The sequence below is a fragment of the Dendropsophus ebraccatus genome, chromosome 7 (genome assembly GCF_027789765.1).
Source record: "Dendropsophus ebraccatus isolate aDenEbr1 chromosome 7, aDenEbr1.pat, whole genome shotgun sequence".
Classification (NCBI taxonomy): Eukaryota; Metazoa; Chordata; class Amphibia; order Anura; family Hylidae; genus Dendropsophus; species Dendropsophus ebraccatus.
Window position 1 is genome coordinate 110,969,773 of NC_091460.1, and position 23,912 is coordinate 110,993,684.

The 23,912-nt window shown below is 42.3% G+C and overlaps 1 protein-coding gene across 8 annotated transcripts in view; it reads right to left on the bottom strand.

Annotated features, from left to right (window-relative positions):
• CSGALNACT1 (chondroitin sulfate N-acetylgalactosaminyltransferase 1) overlaps positions 1-23,912 on the bottom strand; it is a 261,184-nt gene that overhangs the window by 177,222 nt on the left and 60,050 nt on the right. For 5 of the 8 annotated variants that reach the window (XM_069978159.1, XM_069978155.1, XM_069978158.1 and 2 more), the window contains one exon: positions 17,910-17,979. The exons of the other annotated variants lie outside the window; for them this stretch is intronic. The gene's annotated coding sequence lies outside the window, so the exon portion shown is untranslated. The remainder of the gene's footprint in view (positions 1-17,909; positions 17,980-23,912) is intronic. 8 annotated transcript variants of the gene reach the window in all.

Here is a 23,912-nt window from a genome sequence, read left to right on the forward strand (position 1 = left end):
ACAACCTGCTAGATGGACAGGTGTCTTTCCTTGTGTGAGTGCACAAAGGACTGGGACTTCCTGTGTTTGGTGTGGTTTTTTTTTTACAGAAAAAAAGACCAAATATCAGCCCGGAGGGAGCATGGAGCACAGTTTGGTCGTATGTATAATGTTGATTTAAACAAAAATAATGATAATGTTAAAAAAAAATACAAAAAATTGCAAAACGTACACTTTAATCGCTAGCCAGTTGAGAAAACTTTTACCCTATCCAGCCTATCCTTTTTACCTAGAACTGAACTGCAAATCACAAAAAGCAAATCACAACCCAGAAACATCACTGTGTCACAGTTCATTCTTTGGTTAGATAATAGTAAAGTGCACTTACAACAAAAAGACAAGACACAATGCAGAAGAATATCCTACATAACAGTAGTAATTACGGAAATGTCTGTGGAGGATCCATTATTTTTAGCTTTCTATAAATGAATAGAATATAAAGGTTTTGTATAGTCCAAGTCACCTTGTAGCTGTTATTCCTAGAGCAAATTTACCGAGCCATTATCTCTTCTATGATTCCTATAAAACAGGTGACATTTGCTAGGTAAACACAAGCTGCTGAAAAGCTAAAAGCGGCATTATCTGCCTGTGAAGAATGTTGCCAATAAAATGCAGAAGGTTATTAAGACTTTTATCCTTTCCAATCATACTGGTACTGGGCCCACAGTGCTGTTTGCTTTTTCTGTGTACAGGTTTTACTGGTTGTCACTTTCAAAGCGTTCCACTTTGGTCAATCCCAACATGACAGAAGGGTCCTTTGACAACAAAAAAATTCCAATGTGTGGGGAGGACACTGGGGGGAGGGCAGTAAGTGTTTAACCTCTCAAGGATACAGTAGGTTTTTGCCTTTGTTTATTTTCCTCCTCCCCATCTAAGCTATAGTGCCTTTCAATCTACCATAAAATCCATGACAAAACCCCCATAATATTGGGGTACAGTTTTGCAAATTTTAGCGGGTTTCTGTGTTTATGTAATGCACTTTATTGTAAAACTAACATGTTTATTCTATATGTCCCTACACACACAACGATAGCTATTTTTACATAGCTTTTCTAATATTTTACTATTTTTTAAAACTTCTTTTTTGCTAATAATTATGATTAAAATGGACCTATTGTGACTCATAACTCTTAAAATTTTTAAAGGGAACCTGTCACCCCCCCCCCCCTGTGCCGGAGTGAAGGCCGCCCGACCCCCTGCTAGAGCCCCGGGTACTTACCTCATCTCGCCAAGTCCCGATCCTGGAGCCAGTCCCGGGACATAGATATCCCCGTCTGAAGCCTGGCGCGCACGCTGCTGAGATGAGTCCCACGCCCATAGAGAAGGAATGGAGCAGTCATTCTCTATGGGCGTCGGACTCATCTCAGCAGCGCGCGCCAGGCTTCAGACTGGGATATCTAAGTCCCAGGACGGCTCCAGGAACGGGACTTGGCGAGATGGGGTAAGTACCCGGGGCTCTAGTGGGGGTCGGGCGGCCTTCACCCCAGCACGGCAGGTGACAGGTTCCCTTTAAATTTTTACTTTTACGCTTTTTAGGTCCCTCTAGGGAATTATTAAATGCAATCATTTTTTTTTTTTTTATAAAAAGTCTTTATTGTCACATCAAGAAAAATTTTCGTACAAAAACAAGTTATCACATTTTTCTTTTACAAAATTTTTTCCCCCTCTTTTCCCTTCCCCCCCCCCCCCCCCCCCCCTCCCCAGGTGGACCTTTGATACTCAAACCAGGAAGAACCAGCTTTTCATATCCTGTTATTCACTCCCACTGTCTTCCTCCACTATTCTCTTCCTCTTTCCCATACCTTTTCATACTTGACATACTGTTTTACCAAGTTACTCCAAGTCCCCACTCTTAGTATTTCATTTGAATTCCAACTCCGTACGATCATGAGTCTTGCCACAAACAATCTCCTGCCTAAGATTTCCTTCTTTTTGCTATCTATTCCCACTAACTGTGAATCATCCCCCAGTATTATCAACGTTGGATACGGTATTATTCTATAGTCCAGTTCTTCCTCTATTCCCTCCAAAATTTTTCCAGGGCCGTACATGTCCAAAAAATATGCAACCAATCTCCTACTCTTTCCCCACACCTTGCACAGTCCGCTGTGTTTTTTTTACCTATTTTTCCCAAAAACATTTGGGTATAATATAATCAGTACAGAATATGAAGCTGTATTATCTGGTGATTTTGGTTTACCGACACTTTCTTAACATTTTTTAGTATATTCTCCCATTGCCCCTCAGACATTTTACCTAATTCATTCTCCCATTTCCCCCTACATCCCATTTCCCTTTTCCCCTTGGGTTCCATCCATTAATTTCCCATATATTCGTGATACCCCTTTTTTAATACCCATACCCCTATTTAGGAGGGATATTATTTCCGGGGTTGCTTCCACCATAAATAAATCTTTATTCTCAGTGTCCCTGACGGCATGCTTCAGCTGTTCATATTCACACCACTCTTTCCCCTCTAAACCAAACTCTTCCCTTAAATGCTGCCATGTTTTCAATTTTCTATCTAGAAAAGCATCTCTCACTCTACTAATCCCTGCTTTTTTAAGGTTTTTAAGAGTTCCTAGTTTATATATTTCCCTTAGTCTATTGTTATACCATATGGGGGTATTATCTATAGCATTTTTAATCCCCAATAGCTTTTTAGAACTCTTCCATAACTTTACTAACATATATACCGCAGGGTATTTGCTCCATTCTGGCCCCTCTAGAGCTCCTCCTTCTAATATCTCAATCATACCGTCATAGACCCTACCTAATTTTCCCTCTAAATGTCTATACAGTTCCACTCCCCTCCTATTCCATAAATAATTTAACTGCGCCGCAAAAAAATACAGCCTCATATCCGGCAACCCCCTCCCCCCTCTCCTTTAGGTAGGCAAAGAAATTTTTGTCGCAATCTTACTCTTTTCTGTCCCCAGATCAGTTTGTTTAACATTACTTCTATTTTTTTGAAGGTATTCTCCTCTATCCACAATGGAGTGGCACAGAATATATACAATAACTTTGGCAGGATTATTGTTTGGGCAAGCATGACTCTATCTGCTTTGGAGTATACTAATTTTATCCATGTATCTACTTTATCATTTATAGTTTTCAGTACTTTATTTGAGTTATTTTCATGGAATTCACTGATCTTTCCTGACATCTCTATCCCTAGATATCTAAAACTTTCTCCTTGCTTCAGCACTCTCATCTTCCCATATCTCTCTCCTCCTTCCCCAACCGGGTCCTCTAGTATAGGCAACAAAATGGATTTATCCCAATTGATTTTTAACCCCGAAAAATTTCCATATCTCTCTATCACATTCACTACATACTAAATGCAATCATTAGATTGAATATACTGTTGAAAATACTGCCATTACATAGCACTGATAAGTGTTATTGGCAATCTTCTCATAGAACCTGCCCGAGGCAGATTCTATGAGAAGATCACTGATTGGACCACATGGAGGTAAGGATTCTTCCTCCAGCAGTCAGAGAAACTGATTAGGACCCCAGTAATCACACTGCAGGGGTCCCGGTTGGTAAGTGACAGAAACTGCTCCTGTTATTGACTGTGAGGGTCTGGCTAAGGATAGCAGCTGGTCCTCACCCTCTATGAAGCGAGCTCAGCTCCTGAGCTCGCCTAATAGCTCTGTAGCAATTAGGGCATCATCTATTTGGGTTCGGACAACGTTGCTGCACCTGTACATTTTTAACAACAGTCATCATTCATTTCCAAATAAACATTGGCTGTCAGTATTTACATGTGCTGTACAGATGACAGGACAGTCATGAGAAATAAAGAACAACAAATATAGTATAGGCATTAAAAGTGTGGAATGCAATCAGATGCAAGACACCTGAAGGACCTTCAGAATATATATATATATATATATATATATATATATAAAAACAAAAAAAATTCTAGTTTTCTACCTATATTCTAGTAATTTTCTAGTAGTTTTCTACCTATATTTGTTTACTCTGTTCACCATAAGTATGCGGATAAGTATGGGAAGACATGACATTTTTAAATAGAGGTAAATTACAAATCTATATAACTTTCCAAAAACAGTTGATTTGAGAGAAAAACATTTTCGCTGGATAACCCCTTTAAACATATTTAGAAACGTAGCCTTTAATGTAAGTCAGATGTGACCTTAAGTTGCGTGTGACAAGTTGAACAAAAGTCACATTGTGGCCCCAGCCTAAATGACAAGAGATTGAGTTGTATTTTAGAAAAAAAAATATATTTTTTTAATTCTAGAAAACATTAAGGTTCTAAGTTAATAGATTTGGGGGCAAAATATAAATGGGACCACACTTGTAACCATAATGCAAACTGACGTATGCCTCGTCTCTACAAATCTATCTGACCTCTTATTCTCTCTGTATTAGAAATACAATGAGCTCTAATACATAAATGAGTTCAGCCTAAAAAAGGTGCAATTAAACTAATGAGTGAGAATACTGAAAACAAACATAGACCTAAGATGACACCAAGGGACTGGCACACATAGCACTATAGTGTGATGTTTCTTTTCTGACAGCGCATTGATGAATTATTAGGATTAACAAAACTGTGTGAAACTAGTGTCAAATTCCATGAAATATCAATTAGAGATGGTCAACAGTTCTGAGCCGTGACAGCGTGACATTCCGTGTTAGTGGACACTTGGAACTACGTTACTCTACAATAAGCTGTGTAAGCTGTAAAAATATAATGTATACCAATGATACCACAAAAATAATGCAATATATGTAAAACTATATATTAGTTGTAAAGTACTAAAATTTACAAGCTAGATTATACATATATATATAAGCTACCCTTATATAACTAGACTGTGATGACATCATAGGGAATGTGATTCACAGTAAAAGTTAAGAAATGACACCTGCACAAACCAACTTAATCATACACAGGTCAACCTGAGAGAACCTAACGCTGCGTTTACACGGAACGATTATCGTTCGAATTTGCACGATAACGATCGAATTTGAACGATAATCGTACGTGTAAACGCAGCGAACGATCAAACGAGTGAGAAATCGTTCATTTTGATCTTAAAACATGTTCTTAAATCGTCGTTCGCAAAAAATTCGCAGATCGTTTCGTGTAAAGTCATTCACCGATTTAACCTATGTGCGAGATAGGCTTAAGCGATTGCAAAATGATCGCAAAACGATTTTTCCGTACAATATATCTTCTGTCTAACTGCTGATCGTTATAAAAAAAAATTGTTACTTCGAAATCGTTCATCGTACAATCGGGCGAATTATCGCTACGTGTAAACCCAGCATTAGTAAACAGAATACTAGGGAACCTAAGTAAGCAGAATAGTTTTCGCTTTTTTGCTTTCTTACCATCAGATACATCAAATTTCCAGTGTTCTTTTGCCCTTCAGCGCACAAGGTTAGAAAAGTATCCAACCATATTTCTCACTGTAGCTTCCTGGACTCCTGTAAGTTCATGGGTCAACTGCAATCATATTTGAATTTCATTGGCTTTAAATTAATTCTAAATTTAAAGGGGAACTCCTGGAATTTTTTTTTAAATCAACCCAAACGAGAAAGTTACACAGATTTGTAAATTACTTCTATTTAAAAATCTCAAGTCTTAAAAGTACTTATCAGCTTCTGTATGTCCTGCAGGACTTTCCAGTCTGACACAGTGCTCTCTGCTACCTTTTCTGTCCTTGTCAGGAACTGTCCAGAGCAGGAGAGGTTTTCTATGTGGATTTGCAACTCCTTTGGATGGTTCCTGTCACGGACAGAGGTGGCAGCAGAGAGCACTGTGTTAGACTGGAAAGAATACACCACTTCCTGTAGGACATACAGCAGCTGACAAGTACTGGAAGACTTGAGATTTTTAATAGAAGTAATTTACAAATCTATATGACAGTTTATGACACCAGTTGATTAAAAAAAAAACGCTTAAACCAGAAAACTAGCGTAAAAAGTCCCAAGATTTTGTGCAGCCCATTTTTGGCTAAATGCTCTCAAATTTTTGCATATAACAATAGTTTTACAAAGAAAATTTTCCCCTAGTGTAGATTTTATTAATGGACTAACATACCAGCACACTTAAGATCGGATCGAAAAAAATGGAACTGTATTACCCACCCTGACAAACAATTTCTACGGTGTCATTTTCTAGACTGGCACAATTTAAAGCTAGTATTTAATCATGTTTTTTATATATAACTGTCAACATAGACGTGCTAGAATCCATAAAATATGAATGTCTCTCGACTTAAATTACTATTTTTATATAAAAACTCTGTTACGGGATATAATATGACCAACAGGAGCGAAATCATTATGTTTTGTAAGAAAGATGTATTTGCCATCTTGTCTTTTTCTCCGTGTATAGAACCAATTTATCACCTCTGATGTATACTATCAAGATTATAGGTCACAAAGTTGTGAACAACTCAAGGGTGAAATGATGTGGAATGAGCCAAAATTTCCTTTTTTATTTATTTACACTGTGGCTGTGAGAATTGTAGGACCCCTACTCAGCTAATGAAGAGTAATAGTAGATGTATGGTCCCCTCTCTAACTAGGGTTGTTTGATGTATTCTATTGATGCCTATGGTCTGAATCCTAACTGGCCTAATTTCTTCTTAGGATAGTCTCTTTTAAAGTAACTATCACTTTGAAAATCTTCTGACATACCAGTCACATGTAAAAAAGTTTACATCTATGGTGGTTCTGCTCCTGAGATCCCCTTTAAATACTAAAACAAACTGGCAGCAGTGCTTAGCTGAATGCTGTATCTGTTCATTTCCATTCAACCCTGCTCAGTGGGTACGCTGTGGATGGATTTATAGAAAGTATGAAAAACCTTCTTTACATTCATACACTTCCATCTGAACCCAGTGATTTGTCTATTTTATTTTTTTAAGGTGTCTCTACCCTATTTCTGGTGCGTTCACACCTACAGGATCTGCAGCTGATTTTCTGCAGCAGATTTCATTTAAATAACTGAACACAGCATCAAATCTGCTGCAGAACTGCTGCAGATCCTGTAGGTGTGAACGCACCCTTCCTAAGTGAAATATGTGGCATTTAAAGGGGTATTCTACTCAAACATAGCTTTTCATATGTTGCTGCCCATGTTATTATCTTTTCAGTCTTCTGAAAAGCTCACACACAGTTTTTTGTGTCTTCAGCAGAAAACAGAAGCTAATAATTAGGGAGAGGAGACTGAAAAGATAAAGATAAAGATATGGATACTTAAAGATAAGTATGGAATGAATTGTTAGTCTCACCATGGGCAGCAGCATATGAAAAGTTATGTTTGAGCAGAATACTCCTTTAAAGTTATGAACACCTTTACATTGCCTGTAAAATCAAATTTCTAAAAAAAAGTCTTTATTACAATTTTCTTAGCATTTGGCTGCTACTAAGGGGAGAAGAAATTCAAAAGACATACTTTCCTCAGTGTTAGAGAAAGCATGAAGAACAGGGAAAGGGTTATGCACCTGTCATGAATGTGCCTGTGCGGAACTCCGTGCGCCCCTTGGCTCGTGCTGCGCGCTTGAAATGGAGCTGATATTCAGTGTTTTTGTATGTTTGTGCGGTGTCCTGGGCCTTGTCTGAACACTGGCCTATTTCCTTCTGTGTTTGTTCAGCCACACCCGCCTGAGCAGGGCCGATTCTAGCTTTTCTGCTGCCTGAGGCGAAAATTTAAATGGCGCCCCCCCCCCCCCAAGAACAACAAGTCTTTCTTGTGTCATTGTTGACCGTAGATATGACGTAATAAGCGGAGCTCTTACACCAAAACACTCTTAAAACCAAGTTACTCTTAAACCAAGGTACCACTGTGTATATATATATATATATCAGCAGTAAATATACCAAATGCATAACCACACCACAGCAGTGAATATAACCATGTGGTACATGGTTATATTCACCAAGTGCAAATTCGTTGCGCTGGCTACAGGGCACAGCTCTATGAGGTTTGCTGTACTTCTGCTGAATGCCTCAAGCAAAGAGCAAAAGGTGGCACCAGATTTTGACACACAGCCTGGATTGTCTGGCAAAATCTACTGGTGTTGCAAATCGTCACATTTGTCCATTTACACAGAAAGATTATCTGACAGATTATCTGCCAAAGATTTGAAGCCAAAGCCAGGAATGGATTTAAAAAGAGGAGAAATTTCAGGTTTTCCTATATGACCTGACTTCTACTTATAGTCTGTTTCTGGCTTTGGCTTCAAATCTTTGGCAGATAGTCTTTCTGTGTAAATGACCCCTTAGGGTCCATTTACACAGAAAGATTATCTGACAAAGATTTGAAGCCAAAGCCAGAAACAGACTATAAACAGGGAACAGGTAATAAAGGAAAGCTTGCGATTTTTTTCCTCTTTTCAAATCCATTCCTGGCTTTGGCTTCAAATCTTTGGCAGATAATCTGTCAGATAATCTTTCTGTGTAAATGGACCCTTAGGGACTGATAAAGGTGGACCAAGGGCAGGTAAGTATCATTTTATTTTGTTTACATTTTTTAATACTTTCATTCTGCACTACTTCAGATAGAAGATTCTTACTTTTAATGAAAAAGGGTCAACAAGGGTTCTTGGGGGTATTTTATTTCAATAAAGAGCTTTGCTAAATTGTTTTTCTCCTTACTTATTTTTGGCTTAGTAGTGGAAGCCGCCTAATAGATGGCATCCATTAGTAAGCTAGGGCTTTGTGTTGGCTATTATAAGCGCTGACACTAACCCCCATGCTTATTACCTTTAGTACCTACTGTCACCAGGGGTACTTGGAAGAACCAGATACTGTCTGGCCTGGAACGCCAGAAAATGATGATCCAGGACTAGGCAGCAACAGGCTGGCGTTATTAGGCTGGCAATAACTAAAATAAATGGCGCTTGCCTCTGATAGTGTCAGGCTGCTGCTGCTTGGTTTTGTATCTGTCTGGTTATGGAAAATAGGGGAGACCCTATCCATTAGTTTATTAAATAAATAAAATGTGTGGGGTCCCCCTCATTTTCCATAACCAACCAAGCTGCAGCAGCCTGACACTATCAGGAAGGCAGGGGCCATTTATGTTTGGACACTGCTACCCTGATAGTGTCAGGATGCTGTTGGCTGGTTCTGTATCTGACTGGTTATGGAAACTGAAGGGGTGAAAGCATGCATTAGTTTATCAAATAAGTAAATAAAAATACATAGGGTCCCCTTCATTTTCCATAACCAGCCAGATACAAAATCAAGCAGCAGCAACCTGACGCTATCAGTGTGGCAGGGGCCATTTATTTTGGCCATTGTCACCATGATAGTGTCAGGCTACTGTTGCTTGGTTCTGTATCTGACTGGTTATAGAAAATAAGGGGGCCCATGAATGTTTTATTAAATAAATAAATAAATAAATCGAAAAAAAAATGCGTGGGGTCCCCCTCATTTTCCATAACCAGCCAGATACAAAACCAAGCAACAGCAGCCGGACGCTATCAGGGTGGCAGGGGCCATTTATTTTGGCCACTGCCAACCTAATAACACCAGCCTGCTGCCGCCCAGTCCAGGAGCGCCATTTTCTGGTGCTCCAGGCCTGACGGTATCTGGCTCTTCCCGGTACCCCTGGTGGTGGTGGGTACCGGGGTAATAAGCGTGGGGAGTTAGTGTTAGCCCTTTTACTGGCTAACGCTAAGCCTGGCTTAGTAATGGACGCCATCTATTAGATGGCTTCCACTACCAAGCCAAAAATAAGTAAAAAAAAATAAATAAAACAATTTCAAAAAGCTCTTTATTGAAATAAAACTCCCCAGAGACACCTCGTTGACCCTTTTATTAAATAAAAAATGTAAAAATCTTCTTTCGAAGTAGTCCAGTCTGTACCTGTTAAAAAAAAAAAAAAAAAAAAAAAAGAAGTGAAAAAGCAGCAAACAAAGGCCCTGGCAGCATTAAGTCTATTGTCATTATGAGGAGGTCTCTGCAGAGGCCCTGACCACCTCAATGCAGAGACCTCCTCATAATGACAATAGACTGCCAACCCGGAAAAAACTAACAGATCCCCCGCACCCACCCCCGCACCTCCGCACCTCTGCAAGCCGCCCGCCACCCATCCAAACCCCTTCCCACCCCAGGAACTTACCAAGTCGCACGGCAACCTCTCCTCCGCAGACGAAGACCCGAACTGCACTTCTTCTTCCTGGACACGTCTCGTGACCTCAGCTGAGTAGCGCCGCGGCGGACGTCCATGGCGCAGGCACTTAACCAATCAGAAGAAGGAAGCCGGGTCACGTGACGGGTGACGTCGGAATGGCCGGTACGACGAGGAGACGCCGGTGGTGACCGTGAGCAGCGCGACTCGCGAGGTCTGGTGAGCCTGTGCTGTGGCTGTCATTTTAGCTAAGTTAAACTTAGCTAAAATGACAGCGGCGGGGAAAATCTTCCCGCCCCCTGCAGGGGCGCAAAATCTGCCGCCTGAGGCGGAATACTCATTCCGCCTCATGGCAGAAGCGGGCCTGCGCCTGAGATACTCCTGGCCATTTCGGAGTTAACTCTGATGCTGGTTAGCTTGTCTGGTCAGGTTGCTCTTGCCCCAGGTGTTCTGAGGAGATTAGGGGTCTGGTCCAATCAGCTCCTGCACTGGACCTCTGGTCTCCTATATAGTGTCTGCCAGCCTGCCTCTCACTGCCGGATATTGAGCTTGTCTCAGCCTGCTTCTGCCTCTGTTTAGTTCTCTGTTTATTCTGACTATTTTTGCCTTGTATTCTGACTATCCCTGCTTGCTGCCTGCCCCTGACCATATTGCCTGTTTATTGACCTTGCTTGTTGGATTGTGTTTTTGTACTGCGCTGCCCGATTGTTGTGACCCGGACTGTCGACCATTCTTTATTGTGTTTTGTCTGTCTGTCTTGTCTTTGTGTTCCACCAAGCCAGTACAGGGACCGCCGCTCAGTTGCTGCCCTAGGGTTTAGCCTAGGGGGGCAAGTAGGTAGAGTCAGTGGGCGGGGCTGATCTTAGGGTGCACTGTCTCTGTGTGTCTGGTGTCATCGGTTCCTGACAGCACCAGCCCAGATTGTTGATAAGGGAAGATAAACCTTGGAGGACAGCTCACAAAAAGAGGAAAGCGCAGAGTTCACAAAGCACATTGTAGAGGCTGTGAAAAGAAAACTAAAGATTTTAATAATCTCCTATAGAGAAATGTTTTTGCACCATAAGTACAACACAAAAATAAATAAATGTTTTTCGAAGGAGTCCATAGAGGAGAGCTGGCGATATTCCTCTGCATTTTACTTGCTTACTACTACATTGAGCACCAAAACACCTAATTAGCATGGAAGATAAAATGCTAATATCTCTTAAACAGTGCAGAGGATGAAGTTAAAAGGAGTCCCTGCCAAACTAGAAAGGGTTGACCTGAACCAATCTAAGCCTGGCTTTTGACCAGTGCACATGTCTGCTAGCTCAGCCCCTGCTAGTTAGATAATTTATTCAGCTAATAAGCTGTCAGTTTTCTCAGTGTCTGAGTAACAGCATATAGAAAGAAGAGACAACAAATAGGAAGATATTCCAGCTCCTGAAGTTGCCTCTGAGCTCTACCTGATTGTCTGCAAAGTTCAAGCCCAAGGAAAAGACTTTCCCTTCTGCTACAAGCAAGCCACTGCCAAGACATGTTCTTCTACAAATGTCATCTTGTCCAGGGTTGAAAAAATTGCTCAGGGTCCCCCTGGCATTGTCATTCATTATTAGGCATCTGGTAGGCAACAGTGCTGATTGGCTTCCACGCCAGTGATCCTGCTCCTGCAATTGTTCCTCAGGGTATCATGTGACAAATCTGCAGAGATCTTGCCAGTATGTTCTTTTCTTAACTACAGCCAGCCAAACTGAAGATCCTGATAAGCCGAGTCTAGTCTAATGTGATCTCTTTGAGTAGATCCCTAATCGATAGCAACCAAGTTGTGTATTTCTACTAAAGTGTCAAATTCTTTAGTTAACCTAATATTCTCAATGATCTTAAAAGGAAAGTACTGCTTAGTAAAGTTCAGTTATTTCACGGAATTCTACAGTCAGAAGTCAATCGCCTGCACTTTTTTTTTGATCACTGAAACAGCTGACTGAATCCGCTACATGAAATCTGCGGTGAATATGTAATCTGGTTAGGGCAGTTTAAAACCAACATGATAATTTTTTAAGAAATATGTGATAAAGATAAAAAAAGCAATTTAAAACGACAGGTTTAACATTAATGAATCCGAGCCATTGTTGGCATAGGTGGCACAACACAAGCATTTGCTCAATCATGAAATGGCTATCATCGCAGTAGTTCAATAACTTGACCTTATTACTATGTGCCAAATTTGTAAAATATAAAGCAACACAAAAAAAAGGACTTACATGCAAATCACTGTAAGGTTACAAACCCACTTGCCGGATCTGCAGCGAGTCTCCATGCTGCGTTTTTGCAGCGAGACTCGCTGCAGATCCCGGCCCTATGCTTTTAATGGCAGACAAACACGCAGCAGGGATGTACATCCCTGCTGCGAGTTTGTCTGCAGCCCACCCCATTAACCCCCCGGCCGCCGGAGCTGATACTTCACCTGATCCCGGCTCCGGCGGTTCCCGATGTCTTCAGCAAGCCGGAGCGGGGACCAGGTGAAGTATATGCTCCAGCCAGCCGCCCGCAGCCCCGGCCGCCCGATCGACCCCCCGCAGCCCCGATCGCCCCCCCCGCAGCCCCGGCCGCCCGATCGCCCCCCCCCCCCCCCCCCGCAGCACCGATCGCATGCCCCCCCACAGCACCGATCGCACGCCCCCCCGATCGAGCGGGCGGGGCTGCAGGGGGGCGTGTAAGCGATCGGTGCTGCGGGGGGGGTGCGATCGGTGCTGCGGGGGGGCGATCGGGCGGCCGGGGCTGCGGGGGGGGCGATCGGGCGGCCGGGGCTGCGGGGGGGGCGATCGGGCAGCCAGGGCTGCGGGGGGGGCGTGCGATCGGTGCTGCGGGGGGGCGATCGGGCGGCCGGGGCTGCGGGGGGGGCGATCGGGCGGCCGGGGCTGCGGGCGGCTGGCTGGAGCATATACTTCACCTGGTCCCCGCTCCGGCTTGCTGAAGACATCGGGAACCGCCGGAGCCGGGATCAGGTGAAGTATCAGCTCCGGCGGCCGGGGGGTTAATGGGGTGGGCTGCAGACAAACTCGCAGCAGGGATGTACATCCCTGCTGCGTGTTTGTCTGCCATTAAAAGCATAGGGCCGGGATCTGCAGCGAGTCTCGCTGCAAAAACGCAGCATGGAGACTCACTGCAGACCCGCCAAGTGGGTTTGTAACCTAAGAAACATTCATGATCCAGATGAAGGAGGTGTGGTGTTGGGAGATGTGCTAATTATACAATAATTAAAAAAAATCACATATCCTCCGAAATTGCAGAACTATTCAGATCTTTCATACTTGAAATTCAGTGAGAAAGACAAGCTAAAAATACTCATTCCAATGAATTCATCAGAATTATGCATACATTTTACACTGAGTTTTCAGTCTGAATATAATGGATATCTGATGTGTAATTTATTTAAATTGTGAAAAACAAATTCTTTGTACCATCTTGTAGTGAAACTGAGGAATTTTTCCTAATGAGTAAAACTGACCTGCTAGTGTCATATAATACCATGGCCATTTCTTTCACTCCAGTTTCCCAGCTGCTCTGTACACTATAGTGCTCTACGGTTTTGTGCTATAGGGTTATCCAAAAGATGGAATTATTATTGATCTTCAGTTGTGGGCTTAAAGAGGATGTCCAGGAAAAATTCACTTTTCCCCTATCCACAGCATAGGAGAAAAGTAGTAGGGCATGGGGGGGGTGACCTCTATACCCCCTGCTAATCTCCGTATTGGCCCCACCGCCTCTGTTATGAAAAGAGCCGCAGGACTGGCACACAACCCGCGACTCTATTCATTCCTATGGAGCCGACAGAAAAAACGAGTACATCACTCTTCTGGCATACTCGGCTCTTTCTATTGCTCCATAGGAATGACCAGAGCTGCTATTCATAACAGAGCCGACGGGACCAAATGCATAGATCCTCAAGGGGTACAGAGGGGCGGACCCCAGCGACCTCCTACTTTTAGGGGAAATGCAAATTTTTCCTAGACAACCTCTTTGAGGCTGGGTTCACAGTCACACTACGTATATTTCAGTCAGTATTGTGGTCCTCATATTGCAACCAAAACCAGGAGTGGATTAAAAACACAGAAAGGATCTGTTCACACAATGGGCGCTTGGGCGGGGTTTTGCTACTCAGTTCTATTAAAGTGAATGGAGCTTAATTGCAAACCACACCTGAGCTGGAGACAAGAGTCGTGTTGTCTCTGAAAGAAAGTGGCCATGTTTTTGTAGCACTGGATAACCCCTTTAAGGCCGCATTACTTGGCACGTTAATGAGGATTATCAAATGATTATCGGCCTTTAATGGCGTAAAAGCACCTTTTTTGCTTGTTCACTGTGAATGGGGCAATAAACCTCTTTTTGTATTATACCTACAAAAAATACACTCACTGATACTTTAATAGTAAGCTGTTTCTATTAAAAACAAGTATACATACATATATCTTGCAAAAATGATTGGTCATTGAACAGAAAGATAAATTGTATGAATTACACTGAATGTGCTTTTTATGCTCTCGCTTATCTTTTTCTTGTACGCCTGCAGGTTAACTAATAAAAATTCAAATAAATCCAACAAAAATCCTTCGAATCTGATAACAGTGCAAAAGAATTGAATGTATTGCTTCCATAAAACATCCCTTGAAAAGCACTAATGTTCAAGACTTATTTATCAAGACTTTACTTATCTAGGAATCTCATTATATCTGTGCAGCTTTTTGGACGTTTTTTTTTTTTTTCTTCAAGCAATTTACACCTGATGCTGTGAAAGTACTACTCTGAAAAGCATTTTCCCGATTACCCCTCTATGATTCTTTACAAATACATGGATAAATATATTCCCCCCCCCCCCCCCTTCATTGTTAAAAAAAAACTAGTGCAAAACCAATGAATAGAACTACCACACTTGCTATATAAATAAAACTATTTGGTGCAACTGTGTTAGTGACTTTTAGGGTGCTTTCACACGTAGTGAATCACAGCGGATTTCACATTGAGAGTTCGCAGCGAAATCCACTGCGATTCCCGGCACTGTCATTCTAAATAGTGTTACATACTCGCAGCTAAATTTTTATTCATGTACACGCTGTCCCTCTTAACCCGCGGTGATCCGGTGCATACATTACCTGGTCCGCCTCCTTCTGTGACCCCTGGCATCCTAATGTGCCGCTCAGCATATCAGTGCACTGTCCTGCCGCAACCACTGATTGGCTAAACGGGACATCAGAATGCCAAGGGCCACAAAAGCAGGCCGATGTGAGGATCAGGTAATGTATGCACCAGGCTGTCGTGGGTTAAAGGGACGGTGTTTACATACTCGCAACAGGGTGAAATTCCTGCTGCTTTAACAATTGATTCCCCACCACACCCATCTCTTCCCATCTGAGTTCCTTCTGGTCATTTATTAAGTAACCTTTGTTTTACTCATGGTTGTCCTCCTGCCTAATCCTTTTCTGTGTTAGGGTGGGTTCACACAAAACCACAGCGGATTTCATGTTGTGAGTATGTAATTCTAACTCACAGCTTGAAATCCGCTGTGGATCAGTTACGTGTGAAGCCACCCTAAAACAGGAAAAGATAAGGCAGGATGACAACCACAAATAAAACAAAGGTTACCTGATAAATGACCAGAAGGAACTCAGATGGGAAGAGATGGGTGTGGTGGAGAATCAATCATTAAAGCAGCAGGAATTGAGCCGTGTTCAGACAGTGTTCAGACTGGTGCAAATTCAAATACTTAATTCTGCCAGAACCAAAATCAGGGATGGAAACATGGAAGAGTGTTGTGTGAGTGTTGCAGCACAGTTTAAAACATGACATTGTCTTGATACTGTTTATCCAACCATTGCATGAAACAACTCAACACTGTACAGTTATGTTAGTATCTAGAAAAACATACTTTCAGTGAATCCGAATTATCCATCATAAAATGCATCATGAAACGCATTTGTTTTATGACTGAGAGGATATAAAAGTTATAAAAAAGTAGCAGTAGGGTGCACAAAGTGAGAAAAAGAAACAACTTACTGTATTTTGACATGACACCTGTAAACATACAGATATTGATGGACAGATTGATCAATAGATTGATATCCATTTAATAACAGTAATAGAATGTTACTGTGATGCAAATGTGTTCTACATAACACCTCAAGCACGTCCATTTTCATGTTATCTACGGCATCTTCAGATGGAAGGTTCCTTTTCTGATTACAAAAATTGAAGCTCCAGCCAATCCCAGATAATATTATTGGAGGTGCAGGCAACCCCAAATTACCCCTGCAGTTAAGGTCTAGTAAAACACAGTGCACATTCACCAAATTGGTGATCTTAGTCACCTTTCTACATGGTTGTGCTGAGACCACCAGAGATGGAGCAATTTTAGCATCAATTCTCCTATAGGTCTGATAAATGGAGGTCTCATATAATAGAAACCTTACTTTGCTCACCATATGAACAAGGGTTGTTTAGTCGAAACAAGTGCTTTTTATGGTCTGAAAGTGTGATTAAAACTAAGCCAGGAGACAAGAAAAAAGTCTGACTGGAAAGAATTCATGAACTGACTAACCATAAAGCACCACATACTCCTTTATCCAGTGTCAGACTGGGAATCCTGGCAGCCCACCTACCACCTATACAGAACATGTGCACATTTACTTGTAAATCAATCCATTAGGCTGTGTTCACACATGCAGTAATATAAAAAAAAATTGCAATTTAAATGCATCACTTCATTGCAGTAAGTTCACTTCATTGCACTTCATTGCACAAAGTTTGAGCCTTATGCAATAAATGTTACTTTCTACAGGCTGTGCAAGGACACAACTGACCATCGATTGGTGATATCAACACAATAATCGAGAATCCGGACCACACTAATGATACTTGTATCGTTCGTGCAGCCGTAGAACATGACAGCACAGACACACACACATATATATATATATATATATATATATATATATATATATATATACATATGTCAATTTCCAGATCACACATGCAGTGAATACATACTTTGTGCTCTACTGTGTGATCAGGCATATGCTGTGATCAAGGCTCAGAGCGGGCCGAAAAGCGTCTAGCATTTTTCTACATTTTTTGTATGTAACGATTTTATGGAATCTATACAATAAATAACGGATTTTATTGGACTGCTGGAATACGTTTCTTTTATCCATGTTGCAACGCCTGATCACCCACAGGTGAGGTCCTTTGCAGTCTTATTCCGGGAAAGAGAATAGCCAGCTATATTGCAGCAAGTAAAGCATATACGGAGTAGCAGCGGAAAAAACTTTTGCTTTTATAATGGCTGCATACATGAGATACATTGCCCGTATATTTCAGATGTCTTTGGGGAGTACATCAATACTGATGTAAATGTAACCAGTCGGGTCAACTGTAGCTTTGCCCCCATCGGGACATTACACGCTACAACTGACCCATATGCGAATACTGATCAGAATAGTTTTGATCCTTCACCTGCATTAAAATTACATAAGAACAGGAAGCAATTCTTTGTTTTAATTACATTTTATTTGATGAAACGTTGAATCCCACTATACTAATGCTCCACGGATATCTCCTATTGCTGAAAACTTTCATTTTCAGGCTGCCATGGCTACTGATCCATCAAGCTTTCAGGATGTGTCTAATTACTATTATATTATGATATGCAGCTCACTCTGCTATAGCTTTGTATGCTTATTGCCCTGGAAATTAAACACACCATTTACCATACCTTGGAGATTTGGACTTTCATATGATGGACATGAATCTTAGGACTGATTGGAATCCTTGTCTGTTCTTTTCTATTAGAAAAAAACATGATTGGATATTAATATTTATATATATAAAATGGTGAATTATTTTTAAGTTATATTTTTAAAGGGGAACTCCATAAAAAATTCTATTTTTTTTTAATCAACTGGTACCAGAAAGTAATATAGATTTGTAAATTAGCTAAATCTTACACTTTCCATCACTTTTTAGCTGCTGTATGCCCTGCAGGAAGTGGTGTACTCTTTCCAGTCTGACACAGCACTCTCTGCTGACATCTTTGTCCATGTCATGAACTGTCCAGAGCAGGAGAGTTTTTCTAAGGGGATTTTCTACTGCTCTGAGCAGTTCCTGACATGGACAGAGGTGGCAGCAGAGAGCACCGTGTCAGACTAGAAAGAATACACCACTTCCTGCAGGGTATACAGCAGCAGATAAGTACTGGAAGACTTGAGATTTTTTAATAGAAGTAAATTAATCTATATAACTTCATGATAACAATATACAAATCATCTGGGGTATTAGAAGAAAAAAAATAATTTTTTTTTTTTTTTTTAATCGACTGGTGTCAGAAAGTTATACAGATTTTTAATTTATTTCTATAAAAAAAATCCTAATGTCATGAATGTTCCTGTTGGAACCTTGGCGCAGTCCTCAGTTCATAAGATACGACCGAGACTGCGCTTTTGGCCATGATTCTGCACTTTTATGTTTGTATTTCATTTATGTCTGAACCTGGTCTTATTCCAACCCTTGCTGGGTGGTGATTAGCAGGCTTCCACCACACCTGTGTAGCTCTCTGGCAGGTTCAGAGTTAAGCTTTCTTGCTCTGGTTTCTGTGATTGAGGGATCTTATAGCCAGTCAGTTTCCTTGTTATCAGCTGTGTATGCTCTGCAGTCAGGAGGCTGCTCCAATGGGATTCTGGACCGGGCTCTGGTTCACTATAAGTCATTCTCAGTAGCATTGCTGGTTATTCAGTATAGCTTCCCTGTCCTGCATTCCAGCTCTGCCTGCATCTATCTGCGTTACCTCTGGTTTTCTGTCCCTTGCCTTGTTTTCTGACTACCCTTGCTTGCTGCCTGCCCCTGAGCATATTGCCTGTTATTCGACTACTCTTTTGGATCCTGATTTTGTACCTTTGCTGCCAGACTGTTGTGACCCGGATTGCTGACCATTCTTCATTGTGTTTTGTCTGTCTGTCTTGTCTTTGTGTCCCACCTAGCCAGTGCAGGGACTGCCGCCCAGTTGCTCGCCGCCATTTTAGGGCGGATTGTCGCAAGTAGGTAAAGGACAGTGGGCGGGGCTGAGCTTAGGGCTCACTGTCTTGTCCTGCTGTCTGGTTCCTAACACCTAAGTCTTCAAGTACAGTTGCTGTATGTCCTGCAGGAAGTGGTGTATTCCATAAAGGATGGTCCGAACCTGCTGAGGTTCAGGTTCGTATGAACCTAGCCTATGGCTATGGCTGTATCCCAGTTTTCCAGGCGCTCCTCCAGCTGTATCCACCCTCTCCACGGAGCGTGCAGACAGCGGGAATCATTGCCGAGAGTTCGGGTTCGTACGAACCCGAACCTCGGCAGGTTCGGACCATCCCTACTTTCCAGCCTGAAACAGTGCTCTCTGCTGCCACCGCTGTCCATGTCAGGAACTGTCCAGAGCAGCAGCAAATCCCCATAGAAAAAACTCTCCTGCTCTGAACAGTACCTGTCACTGACAGAGGTGGCAGCAGAGAGCACTGTGTCAGACTACACCACATCCTGCAGGACATACAGGAGCTGATAAGTACTGGAAGACTGGAGATTTTTAAATATAAGTATCTACACATCTATATAACCTCATGGTACCAGTTTATTTAAAAAAAAAAATACCTGGAGTTCACCTTTAACATTCATAAACATGGCTATCAAGTTAGGAATGCAATTACTATTGTACATCACTACAGTCAGTCACTTAGGCAAGAATCGTTGAGCTTGTGATGTCTGGCAATTAATTACAGTAGTTACAAGTTCTATCAGTGTTAAATTAGCATCACCAGTGCCAACATGAGTGATGGAAGTGTTTATTGGCAGTCTACCCACAGACACCACAAATTAAAGCTGTGTTGCAGGCCACTACACTGCAGATCCGTGCGGATAATTGATGACAAATTAAAACTTCTAAAAGCTTCACATAAACGGGGTGTCTTACCAAGATAGCGCATAATAAGGCTAAATGGTTTCAGCTGAATTATTTCCACTAATAGTGTTGAATAGCAATGAAACACTTTAAGACGCATCACAAAACAAATATATTAAATGAACAGCTTGCTCGCCCTAAGTCATGGAGTACGTAGAGGTGTCACATGAAGCGCTCTACTGAATTTGCAGGTGAAATTGCAGTTAAGGCACAAGCAAGATGGGTATTTTTTTTTCCAAGAAGATTGGACAATTACTGACTTTTGCAATATTGTTATAAAATGGTATCTTGGCAAAACAATGTTTCTTTCAAATCAACTGGTGTCAGAAAGTTATATAGATTTGATATTTACTCCTCCCCCATACTGTAGTTGTTCTTCCATACTGCAGGTAGTCTGCGTACTGTATACCTCTCTCCCCCTCTGTAGTTGTTCCCCCATACTGTATACATTCCCCCACTGCAGGTAGTCCCCATACTGTATATCTCCCTCCCCCTCTGTAGTTGTTCTCCCATACTGTACACATCACCCCTCCACAGGTAGTCCCCATAATGTATACCTCCCTCCCCCTCTGTAGTTGTTCCCCCATACTGTATACTACCCCCTCCCCTCTGCAGGTAGTCCCCATATTTTATACCTCCTTTCCTCCTCTGTAGTTGTTCCCCCTTACTCTATACATTTCCCCTCTGCAGGTAGACCATATACTGTATACCTCCCCCTCCATAGTCATTCCCTCATTCTGTATACATCCCCCCCCCTCTGCAGGTAGTCCCCATACTGTATACCTCCCTCCCCCTCTGTAGTTGTTCCCCCATACTGTATACATTCCCCTCTGCAGTTAGTGCCTATACTGTATACATCCCCCCCTCTGCAGGTAGTCCCCATACTGTATACCTCCCTCCCCCCTGTATAGTTAGCCCACATGCCCTCCGTCCCCCCATATACAATGTCCCCTACTGTGCATCTACTCACCCATTCTGCCTCCCCTGCAGCTTGTGTTGAGCAGGTGGGGGCGGAGCATAACAAGTCTGTCTCTAATTGGCTGATGTTCACCCACCCAGTGACCTGGTGACCTGGGACCTGGTCAGCTGACTGTAACTAGGGCTTATATTTCAAGCCTACTCCCAAAAGATTACAAAATGAAGCTAGGTCTTATTTTCAGAGAAACTCTATTATAATAAATACCACATAATTCCTTATTGAGTCCTTTTAGAATTATAATTACCAAAACAGACAGTCTGCCAGGGGTGACGGACAAACCCAGCTATCTATTTAATAAAAAGAGAAGAGAAAGAAGAGACGCTATAGGGAGTCCGCCGGCTTTATTTTACCACTCTTCTCTATTTCACTTTAAGGTCATTGCCAAATCTCTTCTTTTTTATGATCGCTTCTCACGTCGCAGAAAATCTGGGAAACCACTCTTACAAATCGTTGTCAACATTGGCTTTATCCCATATTTCTATGAGGTCACCCAGAGCGGCCTTAGTACCGTAAACAAATGGCGATTATCTTTTACACAGAATGGTAACCTGATGAGTACACACCATGGCGGAGGGGCTTAGGTTTACAAGCGCTACAATCCAGCTGCTGAGGACTAGGAGACAGCTAGGGTACATCACAATATCACATAAGCCTACAAGCAGCTGTTGTTCTTGGCAACTTGTGAAGCGAAACATAAGCTTTCTAGATTAGCCCTCCCTTTACATCACCATCTGTGTAAACATACAACTTGTTATGTCGCTACAAGGGTGGAAAATAGTGGAGGAGCTGATTTAAAATAAAAATATACCATCCTGTATTATGGAGACTGTCCTCTATGAAATGAGCACCAGTCATCTGTATACAATGGAGATAGTGAGGTCAGGATGTTGTTACTTTATCCAGCAATGCTTGTCATTGTGCGGCTAGAAGGAGCTACTGCAGAAGCCTTCTTCCAGCCCAGTATACTCTTAGGGTGCCTTCACACGTACTGGATCCGCAGCGGATTTCAAGCTGTGAATTTGCAGTGAAATCCACTGTGGATCCTGGTATAGTGAAGGCCTATGGGGTCACATACTCGCAGCAGAATTTTCATTCCGCTGCAGATATGTGACCCGGCCCTTTTAACCCCCGGCTGCCCGCCGCTGCCAACGGCCCGAAGCATACATAACCTGCTCCAGGCTCTTGCTTGCTTCGGAGCCTCCGAGCATCTCCCGGTGGTCAGCCAATATGTGCGCTGTGGCGGGGCAGCGCACTGATTGGATAACTGTGGGGAGATGCTGGGAGGCCCCAAAGCAGGTGATGTATGCTCCGGGCCGGGGCTGCGGGGTTAAAGGGGCCGGGTGACCTGTAACCCATAGACCTTCACACTACATGGATCCGCAGTGGATTTCGCTGCAAACCCGCAGTGTGAAATCTGTTGCGGATGCGGTACGTGTGAAGCTACCCTTAGGCTAGATTCACACAAAACGGATCCGCAGCGGATTTCACGTCGCAAATTCACAGTGAAATCCGCTACGGATCCATTGCCTGTCATTTTTAAAAAGAATATGTGACAGCCCCCCTTAACCCCCCCCAACTCCCCCCCGCCGAATACATACTTCACCGGCACCACGCTCCGGCTTGCGCTTCGGGGGTTCCTTGCTCTGCCACAGCCACTGACTGTCTGAGCGGGACGTCCAGGCGCCAGGAGCCCCCGAAGCAAGCCAGAGCGTGAAGCAGGTAATGTATGCTCTGGCCGATGGAGGGTTAGGGGGCTGTCACCTAAATACTTGCAGCAGGATGTATGTGTTCTCATTAAAAATTACATTGAGATTTCGCTGCAAATTCGCAATGTGAAATCCGCTGCGAATCTGGTGTGTGAATCTAGCCTTAGGGTAAGGAATAGGTAGAGAAGGAATAGGTAAGGAATCCCAAGCAGAATCCGCACTTAATTTTTCATGCATTCTGCTTTTGCATGTATTCTGTATTTTGCATGAAATTACGCCTGTAAAATATGTACAGAGCAATATCCCATTGTGTTCAATGGGATTTCTGATCTGTTTTTCACATGGCAGAATTTACGCATGGAATGTTCCACCACGGATCCGCTTTCCACCGAAATAATTGACATGTCAATTCTTTGGGTGTATTCTACTATATAATTCACTGGGACTTTGAATTTCTGCTTTCTAATCGAATTCCTTACCTATTCTGAAGAAGAGCTTAAGAGACAATTTCAAGCAGAAAACTTTCCATTTCAATTCCTCACCATACCCTTAAAGGGGTTGTTCACCAATTTCCACATACTACTAAAGCAAATCCCCATAGAAAACCTTTACTGCTCTGGACAGTTCCTGACATGGACAGAGGGTGGCAGCAGAGAGCACTGTGTCAGACTGGAAAGAATACAGAACTCCTTGCAGGGCATACAGCAGCTGATAAGTACTAAAATACTTGAGATTTTTAAATAGAAGTAAATTACAAATCTATATAACTTTCTGAAAACAGTTGATTTGGAAAAAAAATTGCCACAAGTGATCCCCTAATTCTATCTGGTGGATGTTACCCATACACTATGGAAGTCGGTATAAAACGTCTAGAAATCTGTTCTTGTTATTATAAGACAGCAAAGTACAGTGAGAACATTAAAGCTCAGACATTACACTGACAATCCAGGACACAGTGATAAAGAATACTTTACTGTCAGTAAGTGAGAAACAAGTAGTAAATCACCCCAATTACGCTCCTCACTCAAGACTGTCATCGCTGCCTCGCTGCACCCATTCCTGTATGTTAAATGAGGTCATGGTTGGCTTCCACACAGTTATTCCCTC